Source organism: Nycticebus coucang, chromosome 3, assembly GCF_027406575.1.
Source record: "Nycticebus coucang isolate mNycCou1 chromosome 3, mNycCou1.pri, whole genome shotgun sequence".
NCBI classification, from domain to species: domain Eukaryota; kingdom Metazoa; phylum Chordata; class Mammalia; order Primates; family Lorisidae; genus Nycticebus; species Nycticebus coucang.
The window spans coordinates 2,009,719-2,024,410 of NC_069782.1; positions in this window are offsets into that span (position 1 = coordinate 2,009,719).

Sequence of the window (14,692 nt, forward strand, 5' to 3'; positions counted from 1 at the left end):
ACTCTAAGAAGGGAGGGAGCATGATAAGGCAGGTCTGACCCCTCCTGTTCATGGCAGCAATTCAGCTTTAGGGAATTTCTGGTGTCCCCTTGGCCAAGAGGGGTCCATTCTGTTGGCTCTGGGGCTTGAGATTTCAATTCACAATCTACAACCTGCTTTCAATGAGAAAGATCAGGGAAGGCGTCTGCATCGTTTCTGTCTGTTACATGTGATAAGCTGACTTGGTGCAGCCAGAGCAGCAGGGCCTGTTCTGAGGGGCTGCAGAGGATCAGGGAGAAGTTTTGCCCAGAGACTCTGGGCAAAACAGACTCCGTGCCCACAGGCTGGCAGCAGGCTAGGTCTTAAAGGCGTTCTGTATACTGTCCTCTCTGGCTACAGACATGGGACAGGAGTGCAGAGAGTGTGCCTTTCTCCTGGCACTGTGGATGAGACACACTCTTATTATGCCAAAGGCCAAAGCACTTTCAACAGAAAATGGATGTTGGGTCTGCACCTGAGAATACCAGGGATGGCAGCAGCTATACAGACTGTGGTGGTGATGGTGGTGATGGTGGTGATGATGGTGATGCTGGTGGGATGGTGGTGATGGTGGTAATGATGGTGATGTTGGTGATTATGGTGATGATGATCATGGTGGTGGTGGTGGTGGTGATGGTGGTTATGGTGATGATGATCATGTGGTGATGATGGTGGGATGGTGGTGGTGGTGGTGATGGTGGTGATGATGGTGGGATGGTAGTGATGATGATGGTGGGATGGTGGTGATGGTGGTAGTGATGGTGGTGATGATGGTGGGATGGTGGTGATGGTGATGATGATCATGTGGTGATGATGGTGATGATGGTGGGATGGTGGTGATGGTGGTTATGGTGATGATGATCGTGTGGTATGATTGTGATGATGGTGGGATGGTGGTGATGGTGGTTATGGTGATGATGATCGTGTGGTATGATGGTGATGATGGTGGGATGGTGGTGATGGTGGTAATGATGGTGATGTTGGTGGTTATGGTGATGATGATTATGGTGGTGATGAAGGTGATGATGGTGGGATGCTGGTGATGATGATGATGACAGTGATGATGCTGATGATGGTGATGACAATACTGAGCGCTCACTGTATGCCAGGTCCTAGGCTCGTGCAAATGCTCTGTCTTTAGAAGAGGGAGGCGCATTGGCAGACAGTATGGCAGTAAGCTGTGGCAGGGATGTTAGGGGGTCTTGCTCTTTATGTGTCATCCCCAGAGCTGTGGCAGGGATGTTAGGGGGTCTTGCTCTTTATGTGTCATCCCCAGAGCTGCAGATTTTGCCTCACATCCAGAAGTTCTGTGTAAACCTGTTTGTGAATCATTTATAAATAATCACAAGGGGGTGGAGTCAGCACAAACACATCACCATGCTTGGCTCTGCCCAGGGCTGCAGGTGTCGTCTCCCAAGGTGGCTCAGACAGACAATTATCACAGTATTAGCAGTTCTCACACTTCACACTGCTTGTCAGACTTGGGAATATCATTTCTCTGTTTTGCAGGAAGATCATTTCAGTGTGTGCTGCAATTGGTTCCATTTTGGTTTGTGACATTACTAAGATGTAATAAGGTTAGTAATGATTGCTGGAAACATTTGTCATTGTGTCTTTTGGAAGGAGAACTGCATTTAGGGTAAATAAAAACAGGGTGACAATGTACCTCATAGATTCGGGTTTGGAGCTGAGAGGAAGAACTGGCCAGGACGCTGTCCATACCCAGGGGTTCCACAAGCCCCCGCCTGCTGCCACGTGGACACTCACGTCCTCCTTGGGGGAATGTCCTGTGTTCATCAGGGACCCTAACGTGAAGCTGAGAGGCTGGATAAGGTCAGTGTGGACTGGAAAGAAAGAATGTTGACTTTTCAAGCCAGATGGGCACAGGCACAAATCCCAGTTCCTTCCCTTACTGGACGTGTGATCTGTGACCTCAGTTGCACCTTTGTAATGGAAACACAGCACTAGGACCCCCTAGACTATTGGAAACATTTAAGGGACAAGGTCATAGCTGACAAGAGGTAGGGTGTTCCTGCTCCCTGTGCCTGCCTGGCATGACCATCTGTGGTGTGTAGACTCCCGCCTGCCTCCCCAGTGTCTGTGTACCCTCATCAGAACACAGGCCTATCAGCCCTATCCCCTGCCAACGGTCTTTGAGATGCCTTCCAAGGTCCCCAAGGAGCTAATGGTGGGATTAAAAATCCCCATTTTAAAAAAGAATGTTTACTCATTAAGAATTAATTCTACATCCAGAAAACCTAAGCCTGAATTTCAGCTCTCCCACTTTCCCATTAGTTTGAACTCTGTGAAACTGTTATTCATTGGGTGCAAAAGTGGATGAGGAGCTGGCCGTCTCGGCTCTGTGGCTGTGGCTGAACCGTCTCACATCTTCATGGCCCAGCCATTGTCTGCTCAATAGCACCACGGACCAGAGCTCACTGCTCTTCCTTTGGACTCGCTGTGGAACACAACGCCCCTTCCTGTTTAACACCCACTTCCCCAGAGAGGCTGTGGCTCCTCCCTTGCCCGTGGTCAGCCCACATCCACCTTCTCTTCCGAGGGCAGCATGTGCTTCACCCAGTCATACCTTCTTCACCAATTTAATTCTCTGTTTATGGAAAAATATTTACTAAGCAAAATTGCAGACAGTATTAATAGAAATCTTTACAGGGCAGCGCGGGCCCCATTTGTATATTTATGCCTTTGAGCACAATTGTTTGATAGGATTGAAATCACCCAATAGCCCACTTTTCTGCCTCTGTACATAGGAAATAATTTTTGGTCGGAAGGTTGATTTTATTTGTCCTAAAATTACTCATCCTCATGTTAGAATGTTCTGGGGTTTAATGACCAATTCAGTATTCCTTAATTTTCCCACATTTTATGACAATACTCAAATACTCTTTAGCACTTTACAAATATAAAGGTTGGTTATTATTAAAAGCATTTTAATTACAGCCACAATTACCCATTTACCACATCACGATGGCGGGGCTGGCACCCCCGCCCTTCTCTTCCCCGTGAGCCACTGAGTGACCTGTTCTGTTGCTGCTCTGAGAGGGGCTCAGGTTCTGCTTGCCACCTGCACCAGGACCCTGTGCCTGTGTGCATCTTGGTCCCTAGGGGTGGAGAACACTACAGACTTTGATTTCACCAGGAAGGCCACACCTGTGTGTGGAGGGGACCTGGGCTGGTGCCCATTTCTGTCTGCAGAGGTTTCACAAGGGCTACTTTGGTCCCTAAAGGAGAATGTCCTGGTGCAGTGTCCTGTGGGCATCCTGTGGCTCATGCTGTCCCTGAAGCCACAGTGCATCCCCACCCCCTGCACCTGAGGGGTACAATCGCCTGGTGTCCAGGACAGACCCAACCATCCTCTGAAGATAGCGGGCTGCTGCCTCTTTAAGGGCCTCGCCCCCAGAGGAAAGGAAGCAGTGTTGTTTCCGCCTGGTCTCCGGGTCCACCAACCTCAGTGACAGCAGACGCCTGCCAGGGGCATCCTGGCCCCTGGGCTGAGCAGGGCACTTCTGTTCTCACTGAGAGGCGTGAGTGAGGTTTGCTGGAGCTGTAGCTGAGAGCGGCCCCTGGGGGGAATGCTCCAAGCTAGGGGGCACCTGTGGCCTGTACCTCCCCACCCCTCCCTGTGCCCAGGGCTGCCCCATGCTGCCCCTCCCTCACTGGCTGCACACAGGACGACGTCATCTGCATACCTGGTGGGTGTCCTGTGTCCAGTGGAGCCCTCCAAAGCTCCCTGCACCTGCACACTTGATGGCCTCTGGGGCCACCTGCATTGTCCTCGCTGCAGGGCTGTGAGATTGTCTTTGCTTTCTTCCAGTCTGATTTCCCCCACACTGCCATCCGAGCTGAGGGCACATCTATCTCACCAGGGCCCAAGGTCTGGGTACTCAGTTGGAGCCAAATGTTTACTGAATTAATGATTCCATCTCAGTTAGTGCTATTGGAGAAGCTAAGAGCCAGTGTCAGAAAGCCCAGCAGAGTCCTGGTGGGGGCCTTCGCAAGATTCCCTGCCTCCTTCCGTGGACATCCTAGTCGGACACCTTCCCAGATGGACCAGAAAGGCTGCTGGGTATTAAACAGCCGCAGGCCCCCAGGCCACTCAGCCCCAACGGAACAAAACAGAAACCAGAAGAGGAGCTGCTCCTGCTGGCAGGGACGGGCCTGTCTGTGTGGGGCCCCCACGTCTAAGACAATCTCCACATGTTCTGCCTCTGCATCCTGTGTCAGAGGTGGACAATAAAACGCCCACCATGGACAATGCGTGCCTTCTGTGGTCTCTCTGACCACATCTCCCAGCCCCATGCTGGGAAAACGCCACTGTTCCCGTGTCCTCTAAGAGCGCACCACATGCATCTGTTCATCCTCAGTCCCCACACCACAAATGGCACAACCACAGTAATCCCGGCTCTGTGCATTTGTTCCCTCCTCACACTGACAGGTGTCTTCCCAGCAGCCTCTCCAGCCTGAGACCACCAGCATCTCTGTTTTGTACGGGGGAAAGCTGAGGGTCCCAGGGAGGTAAGAACAACATAGCCTGGGAAGGACAGGGACGTTCTTGGCTCCAAGTCTGGCATGAGTTCAGTGAGTTCAAACTCTGAGCACTCAGCCCCTGGGACCACCCAGAAGCTTAGTGACATGTCACCATCACAGCTACTCGTGGTGCTCTGGGCTGCCCAGTGCCCACTCCAGCTCCCAGGCAGGTGCGGTCAGTGGGTACAGGTGGGAGATGGCAGAGGACTCTCCGGGGCTGGCCACGAAAGGTTGCTTCTCCCATGACTGTAGGTGGACAATGGAGACTCAGCTGGGGCAGCCTCCTGGAGAATCCACAGGGGCTCTGCGGCCAGGGTGTGTCCTAGTCAGGACAGCCGAGTTCCTAGAGAGGGGACATAGGCACAGAGTCCCTGAAAGGTCACTTCCTCCACATTCTGTTGGTCAGCTAGGTCATTATCCAGATGCAAATTAGGGAGTCAGATTCCACTTCTCATGGACTAGGAGCACGCAAGCAGGCAGGGAATGGGGGGCAGCTTGGGAGGGTTTCTGGCACACCTGGTGGTGATGGTGGTGGTGGTGATGGTGATGGGGTGTGTTGACTGGGGCCTAGGAAAGGGCCGCTGCCTTCTCGGCGAGCTGGCTTCATGCTCACAGCGCTGCTGGGAGGGGATGTTGTTGCTGGTCTCACATGTGCTTACCCCGGCACACGCAGATGGTCCTGCGCTCCTTACCAACCCATCCGGCATCCCCGAAATCACATGGCCCAAGTCCTCAGGGGAAAGCCTGGCCTCACGCAGGCTGCTGAGAGGGCCAGGAAGTCGCCAGGTATTTCTGGTGGGCTTGAGACGCTCCCTTCATGGCCGAGACACAGTAGGCTCTCAGGAGGCTGTGCCCAGCCCCTCCCCAGAGCCAGCTTCCCAAAAGAGAGCAGGAGCATGGGAGGGTTCTTGGAATCAAACATAGAATTAGCAAGATGTTACTTCTGCCTTGATGACAAAGGAAGGCAGCTCAAGCGAGCAGTAATTAGTGCTGACTGTTCTGCCACTCGGTAATAATATCTTAGACTTATAAAAATAACTGAAATGTAGGAGTTGCCCATGTGAATTAAACAGGCTGCGGAGAGCCTGGAACTTCCCTGGACGTGGGTAAGAAACGCGCTCCAGCATCTCAGTGGCCAAGGCACGGATGACACTGTGGGATTATTTCGAGATGTTTCTCTGCCATGGCGCCAGCAGTCCTGTTAGGTACATGAGCTGGCCCCGCTCCCCGCGGCAGATGGCCGCGCCGTCCCTGAGCGTTAGCCTGGCACACTCATCCTGACACTGCGTTCCGCATTTTCATGAGCGCACTTCGCTGCGTTATTTTGAGATGCCTGTTTGGACTCTGAATACTTTGTACAACCCTGAACAGTTGCTCTTTAAGAAGCACGTCAACTAGATATGTCTTCTGTTGGTTAGGGGTCTCTGGGTACTTTGGGAAAGACAACACAGGAGCCTCAGGAAAGGGACGTGGTGCCAAGGAGCCCCACCACAGCTGGCCTCCCTGATCCCCTGGGCTGAGGCCCCAGCTCCTCCCTCCGGGCCTCTGACCTGGCCTGGCTCGTTCTTCAGCTGTTGCGTCTTCATCCTTAGTGTAGGAGGCACCATCTGCCCGGAAGAGCTGTTGAGCAATTAGATGAGATTACAGATGGGAAACACCCAATGCCCTTGGTACTTAAGCCCTGTGGAAGTCACAGAACCAAACTGTCCCTTCATGCCCAGCAGCGGCTCTTGGGGCACTGACTGACAGGGAGGGAGAGGAGGCTGGCCCTCGCCTGGCTTCTTGCTGTAAAGCGTCTCATTTCTGTGGGAACGAGAGAGAATGTGATGCTGAGTGGAGGAGAGGAGTTCTCGTGCCCAATTCAAGTGTGTGACATGAAGGCTGAGCCGTGGGGTGCTGACGACTTCTGTGCACAGCTCAGTCCTGGCCCTGAATGGTAATAGTCACCATTGCTATTGGAAGAATCCCTTTCACACACCGGGGCCTGAGAGACTTAGAAAGTGCTGCTAAGACTCCACGGAAAAAGCACCATTAAGATTGTGATCCCCTTTGCCCAGGCCCTGAATCTGAAGCTGCATGGTCTTGATTCGTACACCACACTCGGGTGGGCCTCCGTCTCAGCCGGCTCTCCATCTGCTCGTGCTGAACCTGAGCCAGGAGCCAGGCCGTTGTCATTTACTCATTCAACAAACGCCAGTTCCCGCTGCACGCCAAGTTCTGTGTATGCAAATGCTCATTTTGCTTGCCATTTTGTGGTTTCCTAGCATGGTTTGGACCGTCATGCCAGTGAGCGTGGCAGCCTGCACGGAAGATCCCTGCTGCTCTCTAAGGAAGATGGTTCCCAACCCACCTGTAATCCATTTCCACGCCACGTTCAGACCAACCCAAGAAATGAGCAATAGTTTGGAGCCCCTGTAACTCGGCTCCAGTAGGGCTTGGCCAAAAGAGACAAGAGCAGGCCAGTGCATGGAGGATTGTAGGACCTGAAATGCACAGGCTTCCCCACACAGACATTCTCACGGCACCAAACTGCTAAAATAACAGCCGTTTCTTTTCCTACTTCTAGGAGACAAGATAATCTAATGCTTTGTTGTTGGCCCCTGCAGCTGTGAGCTTTTGTTGGACAATAAAACTCCCTAAAACTCAGTGTCAGAAAACAGCAATTATTTGCTTAGCTCACAGTTCTGTGGGCTCTTGACCTGGGCCAGACGCAGCTGGGCAGTTCTCCTACGCGTGTGACAGGGGTTGTCCCACAGTGGCTGGCTGGAGGCAGCCATGGGCCTGAGTGACAGGGTGACTGGCCTGTGAACACCTGTAACTCTGCAGGTTGTCCGGAACTTCCTCGGATGGTGGCTATCCCAGGTCTCCACACGCGAACCCTGGAACGTGAGTGGCCTTGTAACAGGCACGTCTTTTCTTCTCTATTAACTGGACAAAGTGTGTCCCAAGGCCAGCCCAAATATCAGGGGTGAATGGGGAGGGCAGAGGTGGCAGCCTGTGGGCGTTTCATCACCCTTCAAACAGAGAAATTGAGTTATGCAGGCAGAGCTCAGCATTAAAAAACAAACCCAAACTAATTTTCTCTGTTAAAGATGTCTTAGCACACATGTTAATGAAACACCCAAAACTAAAGCTAGAAGGAGTGATATCTAACGTTGAGGGAAGCGTCTGGTGCAGCTCTAACCCCCATCTCCGTCTTCCACCACATTCTTTAATGTTATCAGATTTTATTCATTTTTTGCACTGTGGATTCAAACACCATGTCAACACTCTTTTAATCTACTCTCTATATTTAAATATGAAAGCTCCAGCCAGCTGAATCACATGTTTTTACAAAATTAAGCTTAAAACCAGGGAGTGGCAGTGGGGGTAGGGCGGAGGGAGTGTTTCCATGGCAACAGCACACAACATTCCTAATAGGAGTCAGATCCCCAGGGTGCTGGCCTTGGAAGGCGTGGGCGTTAATGGTTCTGGGAGAACCCTGCTGGCGGCAGGCAGCACCCATCTGGGTTACTCAGATGTTTAATGTCACGATGCATTAAAGGATCCCATGCGCTGTAAGAAGGAAGAAGCCTGTGCTAAGTGCTGCTGGTAATTATCTCCTCCCGGTCAGTCTGAGAAAGGAGCAGGCTCTGCGAGGCAGTAATTGCGTGAGAGCAGTGGCTGCGTCTGAGGGGCCAGAGAAAGTGCAATGCACAGACTCGGCTTTCCCGAGAAGCAGCAGAGACTATGGGGAAAGGGTGTCTAGCAGGGCTGGTTGTGCCCACGGTCCTTGGAACTTGGATCACAGAGGGTCTGTTACACGGTCACCTCTGCCAGGCAGCCAACCTGTCTCCGTTCCCACCAGCCTCAAGGCCCAGCTGGGAAGCCCCTGGGGTGTTTGCGCCCCCAGTATGTGTCTTGTCCTGGTCCTTCTAGCGGCCCCTGCCCCTCCTTCAGATGTCAGCGTCTACTTTCCCAGAAGCAGCTGTGGTCTCCACTCCGTTTGCTCAAGAAGCCCTCGCCTGGAGTGCCTGGGCCTGCGGACCGGGTCGGAAGACGCAGATGGGCAGGCGCTGTCTTTGCCTCCCTGGTGCCCCAGGTCAGACCCACGGGGCGTCACTGGCTTCGGTGTGCTGGGTGGTGCTCCTTTGTTGGCCCCACCCCTTCCGAGGTGGACCCTGTCACTCGCATTTGGTCCTTGTCTGAGGGTCTGCCCCATGGGGAATATTTCACAAGTTTTTCTGAAGAACAAAGGGCTTCTGTCATTTGCCATCCCCCAAGTTGTCAGAAAGCGATTATGGGGCATGGAGAGGTCGTTCTGCTGTGGGGTGATCCCTAGACTCGCTCTCAAACTTTTTGGCTCACATCCCCATTTCCATGTCCTAGGGCAGGGCCTGCTGAGCTTCTGCCTGGGAGGAGAAGAACCTGGAGCGCTGATGAGGTTCCTGCCTCTTCTCCCGGCCTTGCGTGTCTGCAGTGTCTGGCAGCTTCTCGACAGAGCAAGTTCACTGTTGCCCGGGGGTAGCCCTCCAGGGAAGGTGAATAGGAAACCGGGTGAGAAGCAGCTGACCTGAAACCCACAGTGACAAAGCTCAGGGTCTCATTTGTGTCCAGATCTTCCCAGGCTGTGGCTGTTGTAAGGCGGAGTGGACAGAGCTGGGAGGACCGTGGCCTTTGTTAAACAGACGATGTGCAGGGTCAAGGTGAAAGCGCCCTGCGGGTCGCCATAGCAGCTGAAGCTGTGGGTCCCCTGGAGGCCCAGGTGGGAGCCCACTGTGTGTAATTCCAGCACATTCTATGGGTTCAAGCCATGAACCTGGGGCGTTTATCAGCCCCCACCCTAGCAGAGTGAAATACATGATTCCTAAATTACCAATCCAAAAACACTGTTTCCCACCCAGACTCCCAGAGGTGCTAAGAATGCTTCACATGCAGCCTGTTTACTTGGGAGAAAAAACCAGCCTCTCCTAAATGTGCGCAGGCCTAAGTGTCACTTGGGAGATGCTCTGAAATCTCCAGGTGCCAGTGGGCAGTGTTCACTAGAGCTTCACAAGGGAGAGAAGCTGACAAAGAGACAGGCATTATTCAATTAAGTGTGTGCTGTGAGCCACTGTTCCCAAAAGGTGGAAGTGCCTTTGGTGAGGTCAGACATTCAGAGGGATTATTTATTCCACTGCGGTCTGAGGGTGGAGCTGGGATGGTGTGAGGAGGAAGGCCTGGACTGGGTCCTTCTCCCCCCAACTCCTCCTCTTCCTCCCTCAGCCCCACATATCCAGCAGTGACCTCCAGCCTGCCAGGTGGACACACAGCGTGCAGGAGCCCATACACTGGCCCTTTGTGGAGCTGACCACCAGGGAAATTCTCTTTTTGACCAAGCTTTCCAAACAGGTGTGAAGGCCTTGAGAACTGGTCTTTTAACTGCTTTTCCCAAAACGGTTCTGACTCCACATGTGTGGTGTTTTTTCTGACACCAACAACCAGTTCTGCGGCTCCTGGGACACCAACTGGGTGCGCTGCTATTCTGTGTTAATTAGCGCAGACCCCACAGGTAAAGGGCTCGTCCCACAAGGCTGTCCCCACTTCTGATGTCAGTCCCCTATTCCAGGTGGGCACCTGTGCTGGTGATGCTCTGGCTGCGAGTCAGGGTTCCCTCTGTCCCCTCCTCAGTTTGCTAGTTCAGTAAGATGGCTTATGAAGCTCAGGGAACCCTTCACTTACTATCGCCGATTTGGTAAAAGATACTACTCAAGAACAACCAAATGGGAGCGATGACAAGGAGAGAAAGGGTGAGGCGTCCCAGGCCCGTCCACATGGTCACGGACCCCGATTTCTCCAGACTCCTCCAGGTGGAGTGGTTGTGGAGGTCTAGGTGGGTCTGACTCAGTCGGTGGGGAGGTCTAGGTGGGTCTGATGCGGTTGGAGTGGCATTCTAGGCGGGTCTGATGCAGTTGGTGGCACTGGAGATTAGTGCCATCTCCAGCCTCTCTCCTCCCTGGGCTCAGGATGGGGGATGGCTGGAAGTCCCAGCCCTCTGACCCCCACCTGAGGCTCTCCAGGGCCCCTGGCAGCAGAAGACCCCCTCACTCCTCCAGAGAATCCCAGGGTTTGGGGAGCGTGTGCCAGGAAACAGAGAAACAGACTGAAAATCTGTATCTTACTTATGATGCCCCTCATCCTCCATGTTGGCGAGGTGCACACGGCGGGGCTCTGGGATCCGTGGGAGCTACACCAGCGTGCACTGGCCACCACTGTTATCACACCCCTGTGCTGACAGGAGAGGAGCAGGGTCTGTGCTGACCTCTTCCTTCAAGTGACTTGGGCTTAGTGAACAGTAGCAGACCTTCCCGTGCTGGGGCCCAGTGACTGGGCGAGCCTGTGGGGGGTGGGAAGAAGCGGTGAGCTGAGACCTGGAGCAGGGTCTGCAGTGGGCCCAGGCAGCTGTGAGGAGGGTCCCGTTCACTCGGCTCCCAGGCTTGAAATGTGAAGGGCTGCCGGGTGTGTCCTGCAGGTCTTCACACCCTCCAGGACACACGCAGGGCCTTCACCAGTGGCCCCAAACCAGATGCTGCCTGGAGGACAGGGAGAGTGCTGTCCCTCCTGCCCTCCCAGCAGGCGTGTGTGGTGGGGGAGGACACAGACCCACAGGGAGGAGGGTGAGTAACCTCCCCAGGGAGCCCGGGCTCCGTTCCACTTCCCTGCTCCTCGCCGGCACCCACGGCCTGGTTTACCCAGATCTTTTCCAAGAGCAGTTAAAGGTTTGCATTGAAAACAATGAATGAATTTTTCCAGCCCACACCCAAGCTGAGCCTTTTCCATCCATGGGTGGTGATTTTGGGGGCAGGTTTGCAGGAGCATAAAAGCCCAGCCGTGCTGTGAGGACAGAGCCTGCCCCTCCAGGGGCAGTGTGTGGGCTCCTGCACGCTGTGTGTCCACCTGGCAGGCTGGAGGTCACTGCTGGGTATGTGGGGTGAGGGGTGGATGTAGCCTGTCTCCCGCCTGGGAGCCAGGCTGAGGGTGAGCAAAGGCAGGGACTGTTGAGCTGAGAATTTCTGCTCCCAGCATTCTCTCTCTTTGAAAACCACTTGAAGAGCAAGATTGTGCAAAGTGACTGCAAAATGTAACTCCAGGGAAGAATTTGCAAACTGCAGACTGAAATCTACTTGCTTAAGTCAGAAGCAAGCCTTTGAGTCACGCTTATTTGGATGGGTTTTATTCTATTTAATAGATTTTGCGAATATCAGCACATTTTGTAGTAAAGTTTTGTTGCCAAAAGGCACAGTCTGAGGGAAAACCTCCTGGGCGTATAGGTCCTCACCCACTAGGCTCCTCTCTTCCCCACCCTCCAGTCCTGGTAGGGGAGACCCCTCAGGACACCTGCCTGCAACCTGCATGCCTGGGTTACAAGAAAAATAACTTAATCTCAATCACTCTCAGCACGCTGAGCCATGGAGGGCCTTCTCTGTCCCTGGGTTCCCAGCAGGGAGATGGAAGCTCAGAGAACTGTGGCCACATCACTGCCATGAACACAGCAAGATTCAAAGGAAGAGCTGTAGTCCCAGCATTTTCTTTTGCACTTGACCATATAGCTTAGTGAAGTTAATAAAATAAGGAAAAAGAAAGAACAAATGAAGGGAGGGAGGGAGGGAGGGAGGGAGGGAGGGAGGAGGAACACCTCATTTGGGCTTTGATTTCTTGATGACTATTTCGACTATAGCTGGAGCAGCTGTGAGGCTCTCTGTGAAGGCCCCAGGGCAGAGGCGACCTGCCCTGAGTTCCTCGTGAACAGCCCGGTGGGACCATGTCTCGGTCCCTTGGAGCCGACCTCGTGCCCTCGCCCGCTGCCCAGCCTCCGCACGCTCTGGCCCGGCTGGCTTTCTGTGAGCAGCCTGTGCTTCTGAGGGAGGAAGATACTCTCCTGAATGTTCACGGTGTCACATTAAACCTGCACAGAGGATCCCGGACTGAAACCACGGGTGAGGCTCACACCCTCACTGTGAGTCACGCTCAGGCCTGGCCAGGGCTGCGCTGCGTCCAGCTGTCACTCCCGTGGGTCCTCTGTCACCTGGACGCGCCTTGGCTTCTCATTGTCTCCCTGTGTTGATTTTCTCACACAGAGGAGCCAGGGCTGATCCCACTTGATACCACTTGAGGCCGGACGGTACAAACTGAGCTCTAAATATTTCATTGTGCCAGAAACCCAGGACATCCTCAGAAATGATGAGGGCAGGTCACAGGGACAGTAAAGCCAGCTCCAAAGAGTGCCACCGGCCCAAGCCATGATGATGTGGGCACTGAATAAATTACAAATAATCAGTGGTTACCAGTGAACAAAATAAGAGCCCACAAGTCTGCACAGAAGACGCAGTGTATAAATGCACACAAATGAACATCTGGACAAGTAACCAACTAGAGGGACGTGGGACAACCACCGACTCTGGCAGGGGTCTCCACTGGAGGCTCAACCTGGGGAGGTTTGTAGAGGAAGAGGCTACTTATGTAATCGAAGAAATTCCAACAAATTTTTTACTGATTTCAAGCTGAGAAATAGTGACTATTCGGTGGAGAAAAGAGGCGACATTCTGCCCAAGCACTCAGAATTACCATTACCGACCACTGGCAAGGTGGCCCTCGGGTGCTTCCCTAGAAATTCAAAGAATCATTCATACAAAACTCCAGCCCGAGATTTGCCAACTCAATCTAATCATTAGAAATATCAAACAAAATAGAAACATCTTAAGAAATAACTGACCCATGTGTTCCAAAGACATGTTTAAAGGCCTCTCCTCATGTCAGATTTGAAAGTCACCACGAGCAAGTTCAGACGGCACCAGACGAGGCCGTTGGACCCACTCTCAGTTGGAGTGGAATCTCTCTTTTTCCAACGATGTTTCTACAATTAAGTTGACCGAATTCTGTGTCTTACAAGACCCATGCCTTAAACGCCCAAGTAAAAGCTAACTCCAAGCCATTTGCTCACCATCCCTAAGCCCTCTCTCTCTCTCCTTTAGCTCTCCCTGCAGGAAACAAGAGCTGTGACTGTCTTTCCACTTGGTAAATACGTATGGAGAGTGATGAGGGACGTAGTAGCCGGAATAAGGGACACTGTGCTGTGTTGATCCATCATCACCAAGTCTTAGTGACTCGAATCCACACCCAGAGCCGTGATGTGCTCATGTGGCCTGATCTGCACAGTTTGACAGCCTTCCTTCCTCGCCAGGTCCTGGGGCCCTAGGCTGGTGGAGGCTCCATCTTCCTGAGGCTGGACCACGGGGAAGGCAGGCTTCTCTGTGGCCACAGTGGGGAAGAAAATGTAAGTGGGGAAGGGGTTGTGGAGTCTGAAGCCTTGACAGTAGGCACACGGGCTGGGGATGCTATCTTTCCCCAGCCTCAGGAGGGGAGAAGATACGGGCACAGCTGAGGGCTAGTCATGGCCACCTGGGGGTGGACAGAAGTTTATGAGGACATGACCAGAGTCTGAGAGCTCTGGGGCCTCCTCTTCAGGAAAGGCCCTGGAGTCAGTCTGCAGACCAGCAACTGCACGCTCCCCATGGGAAGTAAAGGTCACTCAGCAGAATAAGCCCCAGGAGCCCTTCCTCCCAGAGGAAGACCCTGGACGCCAACACCCCGTGTGTGCTTCTGTCCTGGCTGGTCACTGTCACCCAGGCCATGATTTCATGTGCTCCACTTGTGATTTTTCATTTTCGAAGTAGCTCCCTCAGTACCCAGATGCAACTGGACTCATAGTAGGTGCACATTAGTTCCCCGTTGAAGTAGGGAAGCGCTGTCAGGGTGTGAGCCTCAACAGCTGAGGCCGGGCCCTGCTCGGACGGTGGGTTGTGTGTGCACATGGTTCCCATCCAGTTCAGAAAAGTTAAATGTACACCAGAGAAGCTTACTTCATTCTTTTCTTAATAGAGAAGAACATTCTATTCTTATAATTTACCTGAAATGTTGTTCTTAACTTCTGAGAAATCTTCAGGCCTTTCATCTTCTGCAGGGCAGAATTTGCCCCAAACTGAGCGTCTGGGGATCAGTCTTATTTACTTTGAATTGCTCAGCATTTTAATAAAATCACGTTTGCATTTGGTGAGACGTCTGGCAACAAGGAAGTGCCTTCATGCAGAAAGTGGTCTTGGGGCGCTGGCAC